The following is a 24293-nucleotide window of genomic DNA, read 5'->3' on the forward strand; positions in this document are numbered from 1 at the left end:
TTAGCTGCAGTCCTAATACTAATATTAATTAATTAATTAATTAATTACTTAGCATCAGATTTGAATTCCCAGATATTTTCTTACATGTCACATTGATTTTGAATACACAAAACCCAGACAGACGTGCAACCCCCCTCCCAGTTTGTCTGGGGTTGAGTGCTGGTGACTCTGGTGCATATCTGCGCCTGTACTCCGCAAATCAGTGGAATGATTTACAGCTATTGTGCGCTGGTTGCAGGCCTCAGTGGCGCAAGGCGACTAGCCTCCCAATTTCAGGGCGGTTAATGAAGCTGACCAAGTCAGGCAGAAGCGAATTAACTTGGCTGATTAATTATTTATATGAAGCAGAATAAATGCCTTTAAAACACTGGGCCTCATCATGAAAGAAGGTGAAAATGGAACTAAATGCAGATTTATGGTGTTGCATTTAAGGCGTGTAATAGGAGGGCCGATGCGAATTAATATGTGCTCAACTACACGGGCACGGAGTCTCTGGAGATCCAGATCTAAACAAGATGCAGACACACACCCAGACACCGCGGGGACACACACTCAGGCTGACAGATAGGAAATTGAGGCTGACAACTTGTCACATAAGAATATTTACCGAGCATAGGTGAGATAATAATCTAGGAATGGGATGATTAAAAAATAAACAGCACTATGAGCAGTGCTGCTGCTCCCAGCTCTGTGTCTTCGGTAGCAGTTGAGGGGTAAAAAAGAACCAGAGTAAGACTCTACAGTTCACTCTGGTTTACATGTCCTCTCCTGTAGAGCCCTCTTTGCAAGAAGCATATCCGAGTGAGTCATCTGACACTGTGGCCTGTGCCGGTTCAGTTGTGTGTCACAACGCCCCCACACTCAGGGGCCTGTCTGAGCAGCTTGGACCCGGCCTACAGGCCCCGTTCTCTGGGCTGGGGCTAGAGCTGGCCCCCCTCTCTCCCTCCAGACAGATGTTGACCCGGCTCACCCCTCCAGTCTGGCACGGCCTCGCTCCATAATGGGATTTTCTAAACAAGGAGTGAGCAAGAGAAATACTGTGGGATGGGATGCAGCCAGCCACGACTCCATCTACAGGCCCTTGCTCGCACCAACTCCCCTTCTGAGACACCAATTAGAAACACACATTCTCGGGGCGAAATTAAATGCCATTTGAAATAAACCATGAGCTGACGTTATTCGCCCCCACTTCTCTTTCAAATAAAAGACATTTTTTCCACACAGAACAAAAAGAAGGGCCTGCTTTCTTTTTTCCAAAGCTACATAAAAAAATGGGGGGGGGTAATGGCTATTATACATGCACTGTCATTCCATGCAAAATTTTCATAATTATAACGGAAAGGCGTAAATTTCCAAATGCATGGCATCTCCAAAAGTAATCAAGAGAATGAGCCGCGGGGCTATTTTAATGTATGCAAAACTAGTGACCCACAATAAAGGAGAGAGAGGGCCACAATGAATGCAAAGTAATGCGCGCATGCTTGGAACCGGCACTGATGAGGGGATGGCTAAAATTAACACCCAATTAATTTTCGAATTGACAAACAAATGAAACCCATAAATCTACTTTCTCATTAATTTTGCCACAGAATAATTCAAAGCTGCAATATCACGAGCGAAAAAATTGGAGGAAAAAAGAAAATGGAAAATGGGCATTATCCATCATAAATATCAAGCAGATAGGAAGGAGCCTTATTAGAGAGTTGCGCTGATAACAATGTTAATCTAGGGAGCACTCAGGCAGGGACGCTGTCATCAGCCGGGGCAACGGGGCCACGTGACCTGGCCCCGTGTTTGTTTATCTATCTATTTATTTTCACTTTGCTCAGGGGATAGCCTCGTCTGGGATGACTCAAAGAGCTCCAAGATTTTTCCATCCGTTCCATTTATACGAATTCGGCTGTAATTATGGGTCAAGAGTGCTTCTAAAAGGGGTGCAGTTACTGGGGTTAAAAACATATGTATTCATTCTCCAGACACAAACATTTCAACATAACACAACACACAAAAGGAGACATGAGGGGAAAAAAACTCTTTCTTGTTATTAATGGAGCATGTCAGGCCATTTTTTTTTTTTTTTCCTTCTTCACTGGGAAAAAAAAAAGTTTTAAAAAGAATCAAAATGATGGAAATTCCATGAGATCAAAACAAAGCAACAACAGTGTAGAAAAAGAACTGGCTGTGCTTTTGATTATTAGATGCCTGTCTGTTCTTCTGGGGGGGGGAGTTGCTTGCAAAACAAAACAAGTGTTTGGAACAAACACTGGATAATAAAAAAGGTCAGAGTTTCTGTTTGTTTACAGTTTGTTTTGTTTTCCCGGCCTCAAATACGGGTAGTACAGTACAAACAAGAGTCACATGTGTTTCCCACCTGACCAGACAGGTTGAAGGTTAAGAACAGCCGGCGGCCAGAGCTCATCAACCCGGCCTCCCCCGCCTCCCTCACTGGAAATCTAATGCCTGTCCCCCTGTCATGCTTGCCTGGAATTCAACAGCTCAAACAAGTCAGCAGTCGATTCAAGGTAGGGTCGGGCCCGCGCAGCTGTGCTCTGACCCGTCTTCATGTTCTGTTTTTCTTTAATGCTCATGACAGTAAAGCCTCGGCGGCCACCTGCTTCGGCTGGCCAAGTTCTCACACAGCCCTTGTTTACACAAGCACACAACAAAAGCACAACATTTCTTGGGCGGGAGATAAAGACACACCGAGGAGGAGACAATGGGGAGAGGTTCAATTTAGAGCTGTTTAGGTTCAGCTTGGTTGCTAGACTAGACAACACATCTGCCCGTACCGAAGGTGCAGCAACAGAATGCTTCTCAAGGTTTGTCTTGTGTTCTGATGTATTTTGGCTCCCGATACGAGGGAAAAGTCAGAAGACAAACACGAACTGTATGTTAAATAATCCATTATCACAGCCCCTTATCGCTGATAACAAACCGCCCCGTCTCTTGGAAACATCCAGCCAACAACAGACACAGAAATTGGGCTTAATCCCAAAAACCTTTCCAAAGTGCAGCCCCACACCCTTCCACGTATTATCTGCAGAAATGGGCCTTCTGCAAACCAGAACCTCCTTTATTTGTCCAACTAACCAATTTTTTTCCATTGTTCATTAATCTGTAAACCAGTTTCTCGAGGAACTGATTCGCTGTTCGTTCTATAAAATGACGATGAAAGGTGAAATCGATCGGTGTTTGTCAAAGTTGAAGAAGACATCCTCAAATGTCTTGTTCTATCAAAAACCCAAAGATATTTAGTTTACGGTCTTAGAGGAGTGTTAAGGGTAACATACTATAAAAGTAACACATAAATAATGAGTAGTTTGAAGCACCTCTAATGGAATTTTGATACTATTATCATAGTCATTAAATGAAATGAAGTGTTTAATGTTTACTTACATATTCATCCACAACACATGACTTCTGCAACCCCAAAAAAATATCCAACTAAGAAGAACTGTGTTGGTGAAATACCAAAATGGCACCCTAGTCAGACATACACTTTCAGTATTCGTAACATTGTGAGATTGATGGATTGATTCGGATCCGAGTACGAATCTGGACCTAGTGGATTTAAATATGTTATATTGGATCAATTACAACAAGTACCAGTTGAGCCTTGGTGGAGGTTTGCACTCTACCGAGTGTCATCATAATCCCCCTTTCATCCTTTATCTGCCTGCCCATCTCCGTGTCCGAGTCTATTTGTTTAGTCGGACAAGGTGTGGGCTGTATAATTCTACATCATCATTACACTATTCTTATGTAAGCGGGTGGTTTTCATACATAGTGGTGACCACTGCACTGTCAATGCATGACTGGGCTGGATCTTTGTAATAAACTGCAATAAACTTGAGCTTCTGTGCTTTACCTGCTATAAAACAATATGACCCTCTTCCATTTTTTTAATGCCTGGTTGTACTCCTGCAGTTTTATTAGTCAAAGTCGTGTAAAAGTTGTGTAATCAGTAATGCGTTACTCTACACAGATGGAATAGTAACTTAATACTTTCAAATGAAATCAACTGGCAATATGCAATACATTACATTTTGGAATTAACGTGCCCAACGATGCACACGGACTAAAGGCAAACAGATCATTTTCAAATTCAAGCAGCTGGAATTTTACTCAGACTGATTAATCACTTATCAAAATAGTTGGCGATTAACTTTATAGTTTATGACTCATCCATTAATGGTTGCAGCTATAACCACTTCAATCAGAAAGACTCAATCTGGATTTCTCTGGCCCTTCTGCGCTGCGAGGAACTAACGGCAGGGATGACATTCTGCTAAAGGAGACTTCACAGTCAGACCAAACAACCATGTAATCTTGTCAGCCACTTCAACCGAGTCACAGATAAGCAGAGCATATCTCCAGACTACTGTGACGATACAGTACGAACACGCACACCGCCCCCTGCAACTAATACCTCCATTGAAACCCCACATCCCCGCGCCGCATGAGACGCACAGAGGCGTTCTCCAAGTTCTTCCCAGACCTTGTACGGGGAATAAGCAGACCACTCATGCTGGCAAACAAAGCAGCTGTTTGTTTAATAAGTGATTGCTGCCATGGCTACAATAAACAGGGGGAGCGGGTTTGTGTTTATGAACAAACACATCTCCTTGCAGGAGCCATTTAATATTAACCAGGTGGAATGATCAGCCGATTTCCTGGGTGACACTCGGGGCAGGCATAGTGTAAACAGGCTCTGGGAGGAGGGGGGAGACAGGGGGCCAGGCTTTGGGGAATCAAGGTCGATGCAAATGCAGCTTTGGGCTAGAATAAACAGCCAGGCAGAAGTCAGGATAAACAAAAAGTCATTCTTCTGACATTTGAAGATGCATTAGGCTGGTGTGTTGCAGCTGCTAGCGAACCACCGTGAATGAGAACAAGATGGGCGATGGCGGGGGTGGTCTCCTATGGAAACGCATCATTGTCAAGCGAAGCAACAGAGTGTTTCTCCCAGACCCAACAAACAGTGGCGCTTCACAACAGCGCAGCAAGGAACTTGTAAAAACATGTTAAACATTTACCTCGTTCAATTATTCAGTAACTGGGTTTGTGGAAATAACAAAGGATGTCTAAGGGCTGCGTGAGCCGGCACATCAGGGAACGGAGGGGAAAAAACAACAACAAAATAACAGGAATTACCTGGAACTGAACAGATAAAAATGTTACCGATCTTAAATCAGTGCATGGCTTTGATTTTTAGATTTATCGTAACTGATTACATCAAACATCATTGTCCGAAAGTAGGCAGCGATTACAAAAGATGAGATAGGCAACACAGTGCAGGGACTTTCAAGCTGCATGTCACCTTGAGTATAAATTTTTCATGCATACAACAACTCACCATCTGCTGAGCTGAAGCCATCCAACAAGGCTTCTCTACCCAGAATCCATAGTTTTCCGTCTCCACTTCCCCTACTGATTTCATTTAGTCACCAAAAAAACAGCAAGACAGGCATAAAATATGAGCGAGGGTGCCAAACACATATTTATAACACGTCGGGACGACAGTGATAGGATTCTCAAGCATGAAATCTAGATCCAAACCCCATTACTACACCATGAGCAGAGGAGTATGTGCAGTGTGGAGTATGATGATTCATATGAATATCAACCTATTATCACGCTACAAGCTCTGATAAATTAACAATCAGAAGGGTACTAGAAGGCAGTCTCCAATGGAGAAGCTGAGTAGATCCATAATTTCGGAAAATACACACACCGGTTTGTCTCCATTGCGTGGAGCCATCTGAGAGACACCTCGGTGTAAAGGCCTGCTGTGCACAGACAATGACGGCATGTGCCAAAGTAAGGCAGGCCATGGTATTTTTAGTCCAACTAGGGCCGATAGAGACTAAGTAAATAGAGAAGTCTAATGAGTTTAAATCTGGCTGTACATGAATGGAATAGTAATTCTGGGATGTGGAGCCTCTTTTAGGAGTGGTTCGCCACACATTTTCTCCGCCGCTCTCCTTCATTTGACTTTGATAATCTCGCTCACATGTGGCTCATGCCCATTAACACGACAGCGAGAGGACAGACACCAGGAGACAGGGGGGCCTCCTTTTCTGACCACGGGCTCACTGCACAGAAAGAAGCAGGCCCTGCTTGCCCTCCAGCTCGTCTTACCAATTAGACCTGTCAAACGTGCATACCCAAAAAGACAAACACAACTTCAATCTATCAGCAGCATCCTGTGGGATCTGCAAAAGCGCTTATTGTTTTACTTAAAGTGTGTCATATATTTTTAATCATTTTTACTGGAATTCATGGAAGGGTGGATCCCACGGGGTGTAGGAATGCGAACTTGTGGAGAGGAAATGTGTCAGATGCATTTTCCTGGGAAAACCAAGGTTAGCCTCGACGAACTTGTCTAATTAATATTGCGTACCTACGCAGAGAGAGGACAATATTATTAGAGGGGCTGTCTTTTGGGGAGACGTCAACTCACTGGAGTGCAAACTTCCTCTTTGCCGACAACATGTAGCCTAATCTTTTTTTTTTTTTTTTTGGGGGGGAGGAGGGGGAGAATCATCAGGACGGACTTGTGGTAAACCAAAGCTCTGCAAGTAAGCCGCTAATTACTGCGGAGTAAGTCGTCAAGTGTGGTCGATGCATTTATTATGATTCCTCTCTCAGCGGCGTGCGTGATGACTGGAAGAAACGGTGGCGTCTGGCTTAACCCCTGCTATTTAAATGATTCTGAGCACTGTTAAATGTTTCTCTGCAGACAAAAACACACAGCAGGTGTAGCTCTCCCACCTCTATTGTTTAGAATTGCTCACAACGAGATTAGGTTAAGATATTGATTTTTTCAGACGCAATATTAACATTTAAATACATCTTGTGGCATGGAGATGCAATGCATTTTTTTCTTGCTCTCTTGCTCAGCGCTTGGAGCTGCACTTGATGTATGTACCTGTGCTGTATAAACAAAATTTCAGTTGAATATGTTCAGGATTACTCAAATAACTGTTCAGTCCATCATGAAAAAGATAAATAATGGCTAGCAAACTGTTCACGCAGAACAATCTGATCTGATCTTCACACATTTTATCCTGTTTGAAATTTCTGTGATATTTCGTCATAATTAACAAATCAATTGTTGGGTTACGGCCAGAAAGTGTTTTCTGTGACACCTTTGACAATGCAACTTGTTATGAGTCCATCCTTGGGATCAAGCAGACATTTGTACCAAATCTTTAGAACTTCCCTTAAAGGGAAGCAGATATTGAGATATTGGGATGGACACACAGCCTAAACATATAATGTCTCTGGTCACAGAGCTTTCACTGATGCATAAACAAAAAAAAAATGTTCATCAGAATATCCCGGGATCCAAAGTCACTTCTCCAAATTTCTTCTTTTGTCAAACCATCAGCACAAAACCCAAGGAAGAAAAGCAGCAGATCCTTACATTTACGAAGATGAAACTAGCAAATGTTTGACATTTTTACTTCAATTGACAATCAGAAAAGTTACCAATTCAGTTTTGATGGACTAAATGATTGATCGTCTTATTGCTGCAGCTCTACTGGAGACTGCTTAAAGTTTGGGCATCCTTAAAGATATAATGTGCAACGCTTGTCCAAAAAAATTGCAATTTTAGTTGAGGTCAGCGGTTGCTTGCCTGTCACTATGACATCTGAGGAAAGGAACCTGACTAAAATAAACACCATTAAGACTTTTAAACATTACCTTGTCTGTAAACATTTCTCTCTGACTAACAGAGTTAGATTTTAATCAGCAGTGGTGGGCCACTCTAACCGTTACTCCCATGATCCAAAGCAGCTTATGTCTTTTGTTTCAATTCAGAGACACCTAGCGACAGAAATTACATACTGAGCCTTTAAGACAACAGCCATTTTGCTATTGCTGTCACTGGTATGGGAGTGGCTCTGCCCACTGACCCCTCCTGCTGCCTCTGAAGGAGCAGGGTACCGGGGTCGTTTAAAGCCAAAGAAGCATGTCATTATTTTAAAAGCCCCAGCCTCCCAGAGCGAGGACACAGAGGGTGAGCGAGGAGAGGGAGTTTGTGCCTTCCATTAAACAGTTAAACTGAAGATAAAAGGCGCAGGGCTAAATACCAAAAGACCTCACATGAATTTCTGCCTTTTAATGGAATCAGGTTTTAACAACTCTTTCTTTTTGGTTAAATACAGCCCATGTCAGGAGGATGCGTCCCGCTCATAAAGCAGCACAATGACAATGTACAGTGGCACTAATACAAGGACATAGTTCATCATGACATTTTCTGCAATTCCCAACTGATTAGGGTCATTATGTTGGAGGCCTGATTTATGTTGTCATTTCCTCTCACCGATCCTGCATCAATGAATCTTAATGAATTGGTAAATAAGGGTGAAGATTACACTGTGTGACACTGCAACATTTCTCACCCTCAACGGCCGAGATTTATGTAGCCAATTAGAGACTAACAGAGAAAATTGGCTGGCAGAAAAATAATATTCTTTATGGTCCAAAATGGAGGCGCATTGGCAGTGAAGGGCAATTGTGTTGTCAGTGTAAAAGTCCATAAAGCACCCTCCAAACCCACCTTCAAAGTGTGGAGGGGAAGTCGGAATCTGTCTGCGAGTGGGGCAAGTTTCGACCATTGTGAGGCTTTTGAGCCCTGCGGTGAGCCAAAGTCCTTAACATTCACCGCGGGCCACCTCGCATGTTTGATCAGCATAAATACACCCCTGTACGACAAACATGTTTACCATCTCACTGCAAACATCAGACAATCAGACGCCATGAGGTGCTGCTTCTCTAATGAAGACACAGGAGCTTTTATCAAGGCCAGCCGTGTCCCTCTGTCAGAAACATGCCTCTTTTATACACACATCAAAAAGCATTTGTACAAAGAGAAAAAGCCAAATTATTTGCTCTAAACATACAATAAGGCATTATTTTTCAATTAGTTTTTTGGTGAGGGTGAAAAATCTTTGTTTAAAAAAAAAAAAAAAAAACATCCAAATGCCCTTCATCTTTTCTTTCAAAGGAGGAATACGAAAATACAATCCGGTCTTTGAAGATATCTCTGATCAACACATGGAGGGCGACATATACAATATGATTAGGGGCTCTTTAACTGTTCCCTGGCACATCGTTATCACAAACCGTGATGGTTTTTATTTCTTATATGCAGATTAAGGAATTCTGAAGATGATTATGCTGTTTTTGTGTATCACTACAAAGCGTGAAAAGCTCGCCTGCTTATTAATACCAACTTCTTAAAAGAGCACTTAGAGTTATAATGAGAGCCTTTATGTATTACATATTGTGACTAGATTTAGTGCGAGGAAGCGGCTCTCCACATCAAACAAGCTGGCCTGCTATTAGGCACAGGGGCTGAGGGATGCTGTGTGAAAAGGAGTGGAAAATTAAAGCTGAAGCAACGCAGGAAAGGGCTTAATTTACTGGCATGTACAGTATGCAAATGAGATTACTCTCAGCTTAACTGCATCATTTATGTCCATAATAACAGCATCATCATTACAGGGCTCAAATTAAATTACACTGTAATTAGCATATCAAAGTGATTGGTTAAAGTTTAAAACAAATACCCAATTTTGTTAATGAACATCTGTAATCACCATGTAGACTCTCAGTGAAAACATCCAAAACAAATATGTGTTTTGGAGAAGGGGAGGAATATCCCTCCCAAATGTCTGTCTGTCTCCGCATGTCTATGTGTGTGGGTGTGGGGGTGTGTGTGTGTGGGTGTAGTGATGCTGGTAGGGTGGGGTGGGTGGGGGGGCGGGGGGGTGTTTTACCTGGAGAGCTCTGCACACTCAGGATATATTTCCCAAACTCCAGGAGATCAAAGATCCAATTTCCCACACTTGCCACTTCAGGAGCTCATCAATAAAATACTAATCACTTCACGCCTGATTCTGAGAATGGAGCCGCAGCCGAAGGCTTAAGGAGACTTCCATATCACCAAAGAAGAAGAAGGAGAAAAAAAAAAAACACCACAGCGCTGACTGTCTTGATTGTTGTTGAATGTGCACACACTCCTGCACACACACACACACACACACACACACACACCATTTGCAGTCAGATTCATCCAATAGCTGTCCTGCCTTTTTTCCTTGATAAACATGGTGAGTTTTAACATCTTGTGCCAGAGCGCAGAGAGCATTTCTTCAGACCTCTGACACAAATCACACACACCTTCTTCCACATGCATATGAATGAAAGCCGACCCTTTTGATGTGGCATGTTTATGGACCACATATTATTGATATAATCCTGAATTTATGAAGGATTACATTATATACTTTCGCAAAATGTCACCAAGCCCCATGAATACCGCTGTTTTCCACATTTCACCACAAATATTACTGTTTTCCTTTATCAATTCAAGGAAAACATTGAAAGGCAGCGGTGGTGTACATAATCAGAAATGCACTCGTCAAATTTTAAAGAAGTGGCATCTTATTTTATTCATTAAGAAATCCATTAAAAGGCCTTATTCCTTGCAAGTATGTAAGAGATGTGCCTTTCAAGGTAGAGCTAGGGCAAATCCACTCCATCAGCTAATGACGGCACTCATTACACAGAGAAGCTGGCTAATGAAGGCGCGGTGGCCGGCCGATCCCCTCACCCAGCATAAAGCCCTATGAAATGCTAATATCTCACTTCTAATTAAAGCGTGCTAAGTCCAAATGCACCTTCACGGCCAGTAGCTGGCAACATAAATTTTATTTTTCAACACTACACTACACCCAGAGATGTGCCTGAGCAACATTCCATTAATTCATATTTAATACCCCCACTAGTCCTGCGTTTGCCTTGCTATCTGCCTCTCCTCTCCTTCTCTCCCCTCTCAGCTTTTACGCTGTGAGCAGGCACATCATTACGCTTTCTAAGAGTAATTTTATTCTTTCTTTTTTGCTTTTTGTTAGTGCACACATTACTTTAAAGTGCTTCCAGAAATAAACACATATGCACACAACAAGCCTTTGTGCGTGTGTCACAGGGGAAAGGTCAGGAAAAAAAACAAAGAGGAAAAATAGGAAAATGGGCCAGTATCACGCCGGCTGCACCTGTATACATTTACAGTGTTTACACATCTTTGGCTGTAAATATGTTTACAAGAAAAACCCGCTGCCCTTCTCAGAAACTGACCTTGAAGCCAGTAAACAACCCTTTTGCAAAGTTCATTAACGTCAAAGAGGGTACGGTCGTTCTGCTCACACGGGAAAAGAACTAAAAAAAAAAAAAAACAGAGAGGTCAGTGCTTTTAGCTTATCAACAAAACATAAGTGTAATGGAGTGTAATAGCAGGCTTCAAAAGAAGTGTGATTCAAACTACAGTAAATGTATAACATGACTGAACTGTGTCACTGTAATCATCCCTCGTTAAAAATGTCAACCTACAACTCATTATTTCACCACTTCCGTTCAGCTCCCTGGGTGTCTGTGAGCCTCACAGATATCAAAGTCACTGTGACTCAGAATATCTATTTCATCACTGGCCTTCTGCCAATCAGATGAAAACCATGGATCTCAAATCTTTTTTCCAGGAATTCAGAAAAAGTCTCTGGTTTCACTATGAATGTCTATGCATATTCAAAGAAGTCACACCGCAGCTTTGATTCAGCAAGTTCAGAACTGAATCACAGCGTCTGGTGTCATTTTTATAACAGAAATCATCATCAGTGCACAAGCAATGTGACTGTATTGTTGTGTGGATAGAGAACCGGTATCTTGAAAAAGAAAAAGAAAAAGAAAAAAAGACATTTCTTAAACTTTTAACTTCAAAATGTGTAAAATACAAATTGTTTCACGTTTAGTGCATCATATGCCGGAGGGGAGCAGTAAAACACATGAATTTAAAGGTCAATGTTAAGAACATATCACATGACGTCTGTTTGATCCCGGCCCAAGTATTTTCCCAAGGATTCTCGGGCTCTGTACTGTGTAAATCACGCAGTCTGACCTTCTACATTCCTCATGCTCTGTCCTCCCATTCATCCACAGGCACAGATAATTCTGGGCAAATATCATAAACGTGAGGATTTTAGGATTGAGGTGAGGCTGCCGTCGTCTTCCACCAGCTGGGGAAAAGAAAGCCCATGCATCTGAAAGAAAAGCCTATTGCCGGACTAACCTGTAGTGAGGTTGCCTGACCCCCAACGCCTAATAGCCTATTATGCTGAAAATCCATGGAGAATACTCCAGGACGACTGGCAATTTGAGCCAGGATTTTGATGACACTTTACTTGGGTTTTGTATTGCTAACATGCTAAACTGTCCACCTCTGCCAAAAAAAAACAAAACGAAATGCTTCAGCAAACTTCAGAACAATTAAAATTAAAAATGCCACAGCCTCCAGAATGCTACATTTCCTCTGCAGTAACCCAGAGTTTTCTGAGTTCATCCAAGTACCATAAAGGCTCTCAAAGTGTTGCCAAGATGTTTCCAGTTCAAACGCAGCACCGGCTTCGGGCCAGGGCGTGACCTGCAGCTGAACCGGCCTCTGCTCGGCCACAGGGAGGAGGGCAACAGCTACTCCAAACACATCACCCCACCCCCTGATAAATAACTTAGGACTGCAAACAGAGGCCCATCAGTCAACCTCCAAATAGCTAACACCGGGACAGGGACAGAGATCGATGGAGAGAAACAGACAAAGAAAGACAGAAGGAAGGGAAGAAAGACAAGAGGAGAGGGGACAGAGAAGGAGAGAGGCGGGGGTACATGGTGAGGGCATCTAACAGTGGAGAGTAGATAAATATCACACGGGAGCCCGAGCCAAGCAGCGTGGAAGGCCAAGTACTGTAAGGCTGTGAAAGCCAGGCTATTTTGCCGAGCTGTGACATTTGTTTCTTATTGTCTAAGTGGCAGCTGAAAGCGTCTCCCTGCGAGGGCCCCTCGGCTCCGCTCGGGCCCGCTTTGACAGGGAGGTAACCATATTAGGACGTGTATGGTAAAGTAAACAATAACATAGTTGCAATGAGATGGAAATTTTTCAGCTAATGGTGTTTGTCATTCCTGTTTTCAGTGCGCTGGGCTGCCCTGTTTTTTTTCTAGCCGGCCAGAGAGACTTTGTTTATGAAAACAACGCAGGAGCCAAGGCTAAAACCAGAAAAAAAAAAAAAAAAAGAAGAGGGAAAGTGTAAATAAATATCAGTTTAAAAAATGCCTCTACCTTTTTCATTTGATTACATAAATAAACCCACATTTGGGTAGAAACAGCCTCTCGCTTTCCGTGTCCCTCCCAGGCCAGGTTCACATGACGGCGGCTAAATTTGAAGAGTATATTTACATCTCCGGTTTGGCCCTCCCTCCGTACTAACTCACCAGTCCACTATCCAGCACTCCCTGCAGTGGATGGATCTGAAAGCAACGGTCTTGCCCTGGAAGAGCGAAAAATCACCACGTAACACAGAAATAGAAAATTATGTCAACGAGACCATCTAAATAATAATTCTTATTCTAAATATTGTTCATAGAGAGCAAGCAGTCAGTTTGTTTTTTATGCCAGCACCAATATGATACCTTCATGGTGTCTTACAACAAGCAGCTAAATAAGAACTTGGTCTGAGTAAAATACTGTGGGCAAAGTTATTTTTTGAAAAAAAAAAAAAAAAGTCAAAACTCAATGTATTACAGTATCCCTGAACAAGTGAGTGTGCACTGTTGTCCAGTACCAAACCATCTTGACATTACTGACCTTTTAGGGAACACAGAAGCAAATAGAGCAAATGGAGTAAGCTATCGTAGCTTACTATGTTGCACTATTGACTTTTAATCAGAACTCCCTCCGCCAAAAAAGTTATGGAACAGGAGTTAATGGTATAAAAACTGTGAACTTGGTGATCTCTCTAATAAGTTTGGACTGACTCGTCATTAAAAAATAATGATTTACAGGACAAAATACCAGTATGGAGAAAACAGAGAGAAGATTAGACAGCTATTGTAACTGACCAGAGCTAGCCCGACTGGCTAGCATGTATGAAATCTACCGTCCAGCCCTGCGAGTACGTGTCACCAAGCTTCCACAAACCGGGGGCGACTGCGGGGCAACGCAGATGGATTTTGACATGCAAATGTGGGCTACATAATTTACCTATTCAAAATGATCTGCTATAATGTGACTGTAGCCGCAAGAAAAAGGTTTTAGAAAGGTTTCAGTTAGCTGCATCAATAATTCTGACACAGTATTCAAAATATCTTAACATTATCCAGACAATCCAACAAGGGAGTGAGCGGGGACGTAACTGTATATGTACACAATATACTGTAAAGAGCCAGAGCAATGGGGGAGCTAACTTATGGAATTAACTAAGATATTTTTTGATATGCCCGGTTTACAAGGCTCCGTTTCCTACTCATTTCAACAGCATGTTGATTTATTTTCCTCATTCTGCTTAATGTTTCACTGGTCACTTGTTCTCCTCCCTGTTCACTCCCTTTTCTTTGGCTCTAGTTTCCACGGTATCTTTTCCAGGTTAAGAAAAGGCAAAGCCGCTTGTTTTTGGAAGTGCGAGAGTGGAAAACAAAGACTCTTTTTTCCAGCCCTTTTGAATGATGTCCGACTGCTGACTCACTGGTCAGCTATTTGAAAAAGGAGCTTTAACTCAGCATGGAGCTGAAAAAGGAAAGGCTGACCGGGGTTCAAAGCTCACAATGTGCAAACCCTAACATGCATTTCTATAGACATATAATACATACAGCAAAGTCGGAAGTCGAAGTAAACCGGCAACTCCTCCACTTCTGTCCTCTCCACATGTTGACGTTCTTTGTTTGGTTTTTACCCACCTCGCTCCAGCTCTGTGTCTCTCGCTCGCTCTCAGCCTCATTCCTAATCTCACACCAAAAATGCAAGCTGTTTATTTGCGTAGGGCTGAAGCCATTCCATTAAGCAGCCCCACCAGGTGCTTTATCCCTAAAAGGGATTTGTTTTCTAAAATAAACGGAGAAAGCAAAAGGACTGCCAAAGTGATATTTACCATGACATGACGTGATTGCAACAAAGTCAAAACTATCCAAATAAGAATCGCTGCGCCTCAGAGGAACTTTCTGGAGTCTCCTTACATAGTCAGAGACCTTCTGGAAACCATAAACAAGTGTTCTTTTAATGTGTCATAATATATCAATGTATGATATTGATTTTGGGAGCAGGGACAGCATGTACATATATTAAGTTCTATTTGATATTCCACGAGTTGCAGTACAGTATATTGTTTTGCAGTAAAGGCGGTCTGACAGATGCCAGCCACACAAAAAACCCTCTGTATAGTAATTTTGCTCAGAAGACAACAAATCAATCCAGGTTATTAGTTCCATTTCATCTCTTCGGAGGCAGACACACCAGGCCAAAGCTAAAAAAAGACAGCTCTGACACCTTTTTCTCCACTTCTGTGATTTTCTTTTCATCTTGCTGTAAGACAACTCATCTGCGGATGGAATTTGCTTACTTCTGTCGCCTCAGTCAATCTCGCACAAAGGCCGTGTCATGTTAGCCGCCTGCACCTGGCAGCGAGCTGACGTTATCAAAGCTCGTCACTCTCCAAGCAGACCACAGTTTATACATCCATCGATATGTTCCAGACCAAGAGGAGACATGTCTGTTTGATGCTGATAGAAAAAGAAATTGAAACTTGCCAAACGCGGTTTTTTTTTTTTTTTTTTCCGTCCCCAAAAAGGTACTTTAAGTAGCTTTGAGATAACACACCTGTGATAACATTATCCGGGCAATTCTTTCTACCTCGCAGCAGGAGATAACTCACATGAAAGTTGTAGGAGATGCAAGAGGAAATAGGAATGTCGCTCCGTTGGGTGACATAATGTATTCGGCATAAGGCATGCATTTAACTGTGCAACCTGTTTAGCCAGACAATACCGAGGCGGGCGATCTGCCAGAGTGTGTTCTGATAGCAGCTGATGCCGACACGGGAGCAGAGCATCAGATAGGGAAAGCAGACGGCGGCCAGGTGAGGGTGTTTAGAAGGCTTTGACACATCCTGCGATCTCAATCAACAGGAAAAGGCAGAGGCACGGCGTGGCTTTATGTCTCCGCCGTGGTCTCCATTGTAACGTCTTTGTAGGGACGATAATTTTTCATTTTCACGCTGCCTTGCATCTATTCTGCCTGTCACTGTTTTTAACTACAGCAGCCAAGCTCAGAGAGTAGATTACGGCACTTACAGTGCATGAAAAACACAGCAACAAAACTGCCAGCGACAGAAAGCGTTTAACTTTCTCGCTGGAAATCTCCCCCATGTGGCACTTTTGCTACAGCGAGTTGTTTATTATGTTCCGAGCTAGGCATAAGCGATTAAAGGAGCTCTTAAGAATCAAAGTGTTATAAATGCATGGAAACACAGCCGGCTGTAAATGCCACAGAATTAGAAGCTTACCAAGCCTAATACTAATACATGGCAATTTTCAGCTTGATGCTGATATAAAGAAATTACTTTTTTAAAGTAAGCAATAAATGCAGTCAGGGGAACGATTACAGAGGCCCTATTTTCATCCCAGCATAAATCTGCACACGACCTTTTCTGCGGGTCCAACTCATGAATCCACTTGTTTATTCTTAACACTTCCATAAAAAGTGGATTAAACAAAGCAACAGCTACAAACTACGGCAATATAAAGCAAAACATTTACAGCAATGGGAGAATTACAAGAAACGGAGCATTTGCGTGAAGTCTTCTCCTCTCCCTTTTCACAGGATTCATGAAATTCAAATGAGGTCCAGCATGAGGCGATAGCATTTTGAAGCCCTCAAAACAGAGACGCATGTTTTGGGCGTCTGTGGATTCTTCTAAGTGGAGGCACTCTTTTAGCTGGAAAGTCGGATGTCATCAGGTCTGAATAAATTGGCCAAACACGCAGCGCATATCAGAGGCAGCCCTATTATATCGATATGCCCATATGATGAGAAGGATTCCACATATCTACATCAGAACTTTGCTCTCAGGCTCTCCCTCCGCCGAAAAATTCCTATTTTGTAATTTGCAAACATTTTAGGATAAAGGGAGCACGGGTAGTCCCAACACAGTCAACACCCTGCTTTTACACACAAACACTTATTAGAGTCTATTGCACTTTAAAAGAGCTTTAAACACCAAGACATAGTAATCCCATAAGCTGCCACAGGGATTTAGCATTAGTGATGCGATCAGAATCGCATTGGAAAGTTATGTCAATAATTAGGCTGATTTTGCCACATTAACATTAATTACACTGCCATTTGGAAGTTCTCAGGGCTGATCTTACATCTGGAGCGAGCAGCTGAGGGGGCCTGCTGGACTGGACCTCACTATGCAGAGAATGCACTCTAGATAAACAGCAGCAACGCTTAAATTTTCTCCAAGTCTCTGTTTTCCAAATGTGGGGGTGACTGTCTGGATCAAATAAAAGAGGAGTGCGGGCTGTTTAACAGATTGTGGGGATGAACAGAGTGCTGCAGATTTTGCTAAATGTGACGATGACAGTTACAGCTGCTTTGGCTTTTTCCAAACTCGACGTAGAAGGTGCAGCAGTACAAATACAAATACAAAAAAAATACAATACAAAACAAAACAAAACAAATCAGATCACAAATCACAATCAGCACTGAATAATCTCAACCTGCAAAATGATTAAAGTTATCAAATAAAGTTAGTGCGGAAACATTAAGTAGCAGAAATAGAACAAGTACTTCAAAATTGTGCTTAAGTACAGTAAACTGTATTTGGTTCCATTCCATCACGGCTATTCTCAATGTTGACACTAATTTTGACTGCAAAACTATATCAGCTCCAACGAACTTATCTGTCTCCTTGGTTACTGATAATTGGTATTGGTGTGTAGGATTTAGTGTTACATTGCAGTACGGTTGGGCGGTGTCTGCTGAACCGGGATTTCACGATGTCTACAGTGAAACATTGTGATGGAGGGTGACATCGTCGTATCAGTTGCTTACTAGCTCACCACCGTTGCTCTGACATGAATCTCCAACTGTCTCAGCCAGCAGAGGAAGCTCCTGTGACCACCGACATACACCCCTGTGCCAGGTTTGAAAGCATCCTCGTCTCTGCACCACATGTCCGTTACTTAGATTTGTTTAGCCTCATATGCACAAAACAACTAGCCAAGGAAGCTAAGCTAAGCTAAGCTAAGAAAACTGTGTATAAATCAGCATGACTGACAGTAACAGCGGCCAGTGGGAAAAGAAACACTGCTGAGTGTGATGGGTTCGCCTGACTGAGCTGGTTGAATAAAAAATTAAGGAATGGGACATGGAGATGTAACGTAAGTACACTGAGCAGTAACACTTGCTTCTTTTAATATCCTCTCCCTACATAACACAAACAACAACACCTCTTGCCCTGTAGCAACCCTGAGGGGACACGCCTCTTAATTGTGCTCTCTGGTAGGGGCCCTTTTAAATGACAATGTTACGATGGTCAGAGGTTAGCGGGGGAATACTAATGGTGATAGCTATTAGGTTGGACCAATAGCATCGTCCATCAGCTCAAAATACTCATCATCACATCCTTCCCTACGGGGCTGCTAAAGACAGGAAAAACTGAATGGTCCTCTCTAGAGGCAGTGTTTGTTTTGTCCCTTCTGAGCTACTGTAAAAACATGGCGGTGCAACATGGCGGAATCTGTGGTAGAGGACCTGCTTTTGATGATGATTCTACGGTAATGAATACAAAACAATTCTTAGTTTCAGATGATTAAACAATATCAAAAATAAATTCTGCCAATATATCTCCCTAAATCCTTTATACTTGGACCTTGAGCATAAAACATAATGTAAACTGTTAGAAGAAGTTTACAGCACGATGGAAAAGGGAAATGACTCTGTGAAAACAGATGTTTCATCAAGAAAAAACACTGAGAATAAGCAGTGCTATCCTTCCCAATTTTACTAATGTGTATGTCAAAATATTTAGCTGCAATCCCCAAAAATATTACTTGCGGAACTCAAGTTACACTTCACATATGTTGCTGCTTAGAACAGTCTGTAAGATCTTCTAACGAGGGTGACACCGCTCAAATGTACAGTCGTTATTTTGGCACATCACTGCACACGTCCTACTTAAAAGTCACAACATGCTGATGGAGGGAGAGACAGAGAGGAAGAAATGACACAGACGAAAAAAAAGAAAATGAGTGTAAGAAATGAGGGTGAAGCTGTAGGAGACAGAAAACAGACACACTCCTCCTCCGAAGCCCTGAGCTCCTGAAGTGTTAAGACCCCCCTCCCCTTCACAACACACACACGCACACACACACACAAACACTCCACCTCACCAGATCACTCCAGACAAAAGTTCACATCCTGGGGGCCCCAAATCTCCTCAGATAGGGAGACGGGTGTGAGGTGCAAACACGAGATATCCACCAGAATGGCTGAGATCCCAACGATAGCATGACGAGTGAGTGCAGTAAACCTCCCTGTTGTTTGGTAAACATGGCATTACCATATTTCAGCTTTTCCCAACAAACGTCAACATGCACAGACAGACAGATATCTCCACACTGAGCAGCGTAAAGCGAACTCAAATATCTCTGACTCGTTACTGAGTCCGGTTTGACCTTCAGCTGAACTGTCCTCTTATTACTCGCCGTGCTAAAAAACCACTCAAAACACTGACAGAGTGCACCTGTGCACCCCCCCCCCCCCCCCCCCCCCCCGCCACCCGTAACAACCCTCCCACCCTCAGGCTCAAAATACAGTACACAAACAAGACAACCACACCGCATTCAGTTAATTATTAAGCCAATTCAATACAGCATTTGCATACATGCAGGGGGCTGCAGTCTGGTGAATGATTGTGTGTTTACCTTCTACGATGGCTTGCTTATCTAAAGCAATCTTCAGTTCCAGCCGTGGTGATGAAAAAAAAAAAACAGCCTCCTTTGCCCTGCAGACACATGATAGAGAATTACTTAGTGTGGTGAAATAATTACCTCTGCAGATCATATGCCATGTCATCAGCACCCAAAGGGAACACAGAGCACTGTGGTGTAAACCAGCGCTGCCCACAGGTTGCTTTTGATCAGAATTCATAGCAGTGCACCAACAGACTTTCACATGTTTGTCAGATAGAGATCAATTCCTGTGCCATTAGCTTTCCTTTGTTTCAATGGAGCTGTTTCGGTCGGCCTACCTTCCTCTGCAGCTACACCACCACGTCAGTTCAGAGCGGGACGGAGGCACCTGTCGTTTATCGTCCTGTAGCCGACTATTGTCCACATTTCCATCTGTCTGTTAACTACAACTACACCCACCGATGATAGCAAATGAACAATGGGGCTGTCTGATGCGAGCGAGCAGTTTATTTGCAAGACAAAAACTCTTCATATTGCACACAGTAGGGGCCCTTCTTGCTCCCCCCCTGGTGGTGAACACAGTGTACCTGTACCTGCTCTGCCCTGACTCAACTCCCCCTGGGCGGCCCTGATCTGCATGCACACAGCTTTCCTAACTGAGCACTCAACCCAGGCAAGGAAAGAAGGAAAAAAAAAAAAAAAAGGAAGAAAGAAGGAAACAAAATCTTATTTTTATGGTAAACTGAGAAGTGACTGTGGGGCAATATCTCAGGTGCATTTGAATAAAAGCATTAAAGCATATCCAAATACGAAAGGGGGGGAGGCTCCAACTCCCCCTCCCACCGTTCCTTTTTGCCGTTTACATTTGGCAGTCAAAACTGCGGCCAGGCGCTTGTGCGAGTGTTTATCTAAAGCAGACTGAGCATAGATAAAACAACACACTGGTCCAACTTGCCCGGTTGCGGCATTAATTATGTGTTAAATGCCCTCGTTGAAAACGCGAGTCAACATGCGGCTCGCTCTGAACTCTACCGAGGGTTGAACAATCATCGAAAATGGACCATTCCCACCCAACTACCCTATTATTGTGATTCATTACACTTCAATTAACATATCATCAATGCAATCGTAAATCAATGGCGAGTGGTGACAAATGACAGATATTTTCAGTTTCAAACTACTAAACATCATTAATTCCCATCACCTGAAAGAGCCCCGGGAGCTAAATGAGTTTACCCAACGCATAACATCCATTTAGATAAATGTTCCATCATTTTAATGACGGAAAATTTGTATTGGAGAGAAAAGGCAACAACGGGATCCTGATAGCAGCTGTACGCCTTTTCTCCTTGTAATATAATGCCCATCTTGTAATGCCTAAACAGATAATTGTCTCCATTTCAAACAGCACAAGGCTGTAATATTGCCATTTAGAACAGTGGGGGTGCGGAGAACGTAGGGTGAGGATAAACAAGCACACGCTGCTTCGCCCGGTTGGGAAAACCGAGCCCATCACACACTCCCACATTGAGATTTTAGGGAATAGAACAACTCCTGGTTGAGATAATTACCCACCTGGGTGGGTTATGTGCATGCTCAGTAAGAGGCTTAAACTGAGGAGATGAATCAAAATGCAACAATTTCAAAAGACAAAGGAAACTAAGGAGCATTTTGCAAGGTTCTCTTGTAAAGTCTTGTAGGTGTGCTGTGTTAAACAAAGTGGAAAATAGCACAACAAAGACTTTTGACAGAGAAATATCTCGTGATAGTGTCACAACTCTTGTGTGCGTGACCGCTAGCCTGATACCTTCAGAGGATCAGGTGATCCAAATAAATGTTTCCACTCTCTATGCAAATACCACAGGCTTCACTGTAATTGTGGGAGGGGAGGAAAAAAAACATGCAAACACACTATTTTAAGAGGCAATGGACAATCAGAAGGGTTTTTTGCGATGGTAATGAACCGCTGCGGCTACATCTGAGCACGAACAAAGACTCATTTCATTCTGTCCACAAACCTGTGAAGTGGACTTCCCTATTTGTGAGGGGGGTCACGGCTTCACAATATGCTCTCTAGTCCCAGGTATGTTATCGGTGCCTTTGGCTTTGTTGTAAGATTGCATGTTCAAAATATGAATTAATACCCCTCCACTGAAACGTACCCGATCCCAACAAAAGGCCCGCATTCACTGTGGACAGCTCTTCAGCTCCTCTAATGGACAGGCTCTCCTCTCTCTTCACACGGCGCACACAAAAAGATGAGGGCCCCATGAATATTTACCACTAAGTAAAGTTATTCCATTAATTACTCCGAGCACGCTTAATACTGTATCTGTGGCTACTTCTGTGGCGGCTCGTTAATGAACCTTCACACATCATTACCATATTAATTAATGCTCAACTCAATGGTTGTCAATAGGAGGCTGCCAGAGTTGTCTCTCGCTTCTTTACAGCCTGTGCAGGATGTTTCGATCACTTAGTATCAGCATCTGAATGGATTCACACTATCTGTTTATCATGCCCGGGCCTACATGTGTGTGACTAAAAGAAAAAAAAAAAAGGAGAAGAAGAAAAGCAGTGGCCCTGGTTAACACTCCTCCAGGCTGGTGGATCCGTATTAAGAGCATTGTGTAAATAAGAAGAGGGCGTAGTTGTGTCGAGTCAGTGATATCTATATACAGGGTCACTGGTGTTTGTTTTTAGGGTGTGTGCAGCAGATTTTCCAAGTCACTGTCTGTGCTCTGAAACACAGGAAAATCTAAAGCATGACTCACTTCTCAACAAACGCAGCTGCTCACTGTACGATCTGATCTGCCGCCGCTGAAAGGGCTGACTGCACACTATTCCCCCCCCTTTCTTCTTCTCTCTTTTATTAAGAAGGACTGATTAAATGAAAAACATGGCTAAGTCTCGTAAAGACGAAGAAAAAGTCAGCGTTCGAAACGAACAAAAAAAAAAAGTGAAAAAAAAACAAGCAATGTTTTTGATGTGATTGGCAGGATCCTGGCATTATATTGTAACACCCACACAGACTGTAAACAACAGCACTTTCTGACACGCAAACAGACTCAAAACCCACCAATTAAACCCAACTTCAATCCAGCCGGCCCTTATTCTGCCTGCTTTTTTTTTCCTGATTCTTTTTTTTTTCTAAGCTTTAAAGGCAGCAGCGCAGTCTGGTGAATGTCAGGCCTGTCTGATCCCCCCAGATTCTTTGGACCTGCCCTCACATTTTGCTGAGCTAAGAACAAAGTACACAGAGTGCACACAGAGAGCTTTGCAGCCTTAATACCAAGGAAGTGGAATTTCACTCCAAACCCAAAACAAACAAGGCCACACATTTCTTCACACTATTTAAATGAGCTCATTGAATTCAAAAGGTCCGATATCCAGGTTGATATCCAGTGCAGGGTGCTTTTGGGAAGTCTAATCTATTGATCCATGAGACAAAACACCAGAAAACTTTGTGAGAGATTGCGTCTGCTGAGGAGTCACGGCCGGGGCAGCCGATGGTCCCAGCACATGAAACAAGTCTCACACCTGAAATTACATCAGTCAAAAAGTTCAGCCCTAATCACGCACACTCATTATGCAATCCTATCTTCATAACCAACCCCTTTTCCACCTTGTCAAGTAGGAGGACTGTCAGTTCTACCGCGCCGTATCAAGTTTCCACTCTCGCCCAGGTCCCGGCTCCTCTCCGACCACAGATCCTGTGCGCTATTAATATCAATAAGCTGTAGATTCCATTTCCACAGACAAAGACAAAGGGAGATCGAGAGGCGACGAGTGAGGGGAGGAACTAATACCCTCACGCATCACCATGGGGTTAGCGCCGACTGTCACCTCCAACCTCCAACCCTGCTGCTGCACTGTCAAAAGGGAAAGATTTCTGCACATTAGCTCACACGTATACACCTTCAGCACACCCACATCAGGGCTACGCAAATACAGACTAACTGCAGGCTGGAGTTTTCCGTTCATTTGTGAGTTTTAAACTCACAGATTAAGGTTAAACTAAACACCAGTTTTGTTCATTGTCACTGCAATAAGATTTACTGACAAGTAAGGTGCAGTACACGTGACAAATGTGAACATACATATGTATAACATGGCACAAGATGGGAAAGAGGAAAAAAATTAAATATATTAAAATGAAGATAAATGAAATGATGAGACAAAATGTAAAGTGAGTAAATTAAATAAATACATTAAAAAAAAAATAAAATAAAAACAAGGTTTATTTTCTCATTCAGGCTCTTTGAACACACAAGCTTCATCTCTAATGTCTGTGCTGAATGCATTTAGGCCTGAAGTTTCAACACCCACATACACCTAGGTCAGCGACAAACAATTATTTTATTACCCTCACTGAGGAGGTTGTGTTTTGTCAGCGGGATGACACAAATACTTCTGACAGAGTTTACAACCAAACTTGGCTGGAGGATGGTTCGCGGCACAGAATACACCTAATTAACATTTGGTGT

General features: G+C 42.8%; 1 protein-coding gene across 6 annotated transcripts in view; it reads right to left on the minus strand.

Annotated features, from left to right (window-relative positions):
• foxp1b (forkhead box P1b) overlaps positions 1–24293 on the minus strand; it is a 168126-nt gene that overhangs the window by 88256 nt on the left and 55577 nt on the right. For 5 of the 6 annotated variants that reach the window (XM_037099779.1, XM_037099785.1, XM_037099783.1 and 2 more), the window contains exon 4: positions 19819–19898. The exons of the other annotated variant lie outside the window; for it this stretch is intronic. The gene's annotated coding sequence lies outside the window, so the exon portion shown is untranslated. The remainder of the gene's footprint in view (positions 1–19818; positions 19899–24293) is intronic. 6 annotated transcript variants of the gene reach the window in all.

The sequence above is a fragment of the Acanthopagrus latus genome, chromosome 6, assembly GCF_904848185.1.
Source record: "Acanthopagrus latus isolate v.2019 chromosome 6, fAcaLat1.1, whole genome shotgun sequence".
In the NCBI taxonomy this organism is placed as follows: domain Eukaryota; kingdom Metazoa; phylum Chordata; class Actinopteri; order Spariformes; family Sparidae; genus Acanthopagrus; species Acanthopagrus latus.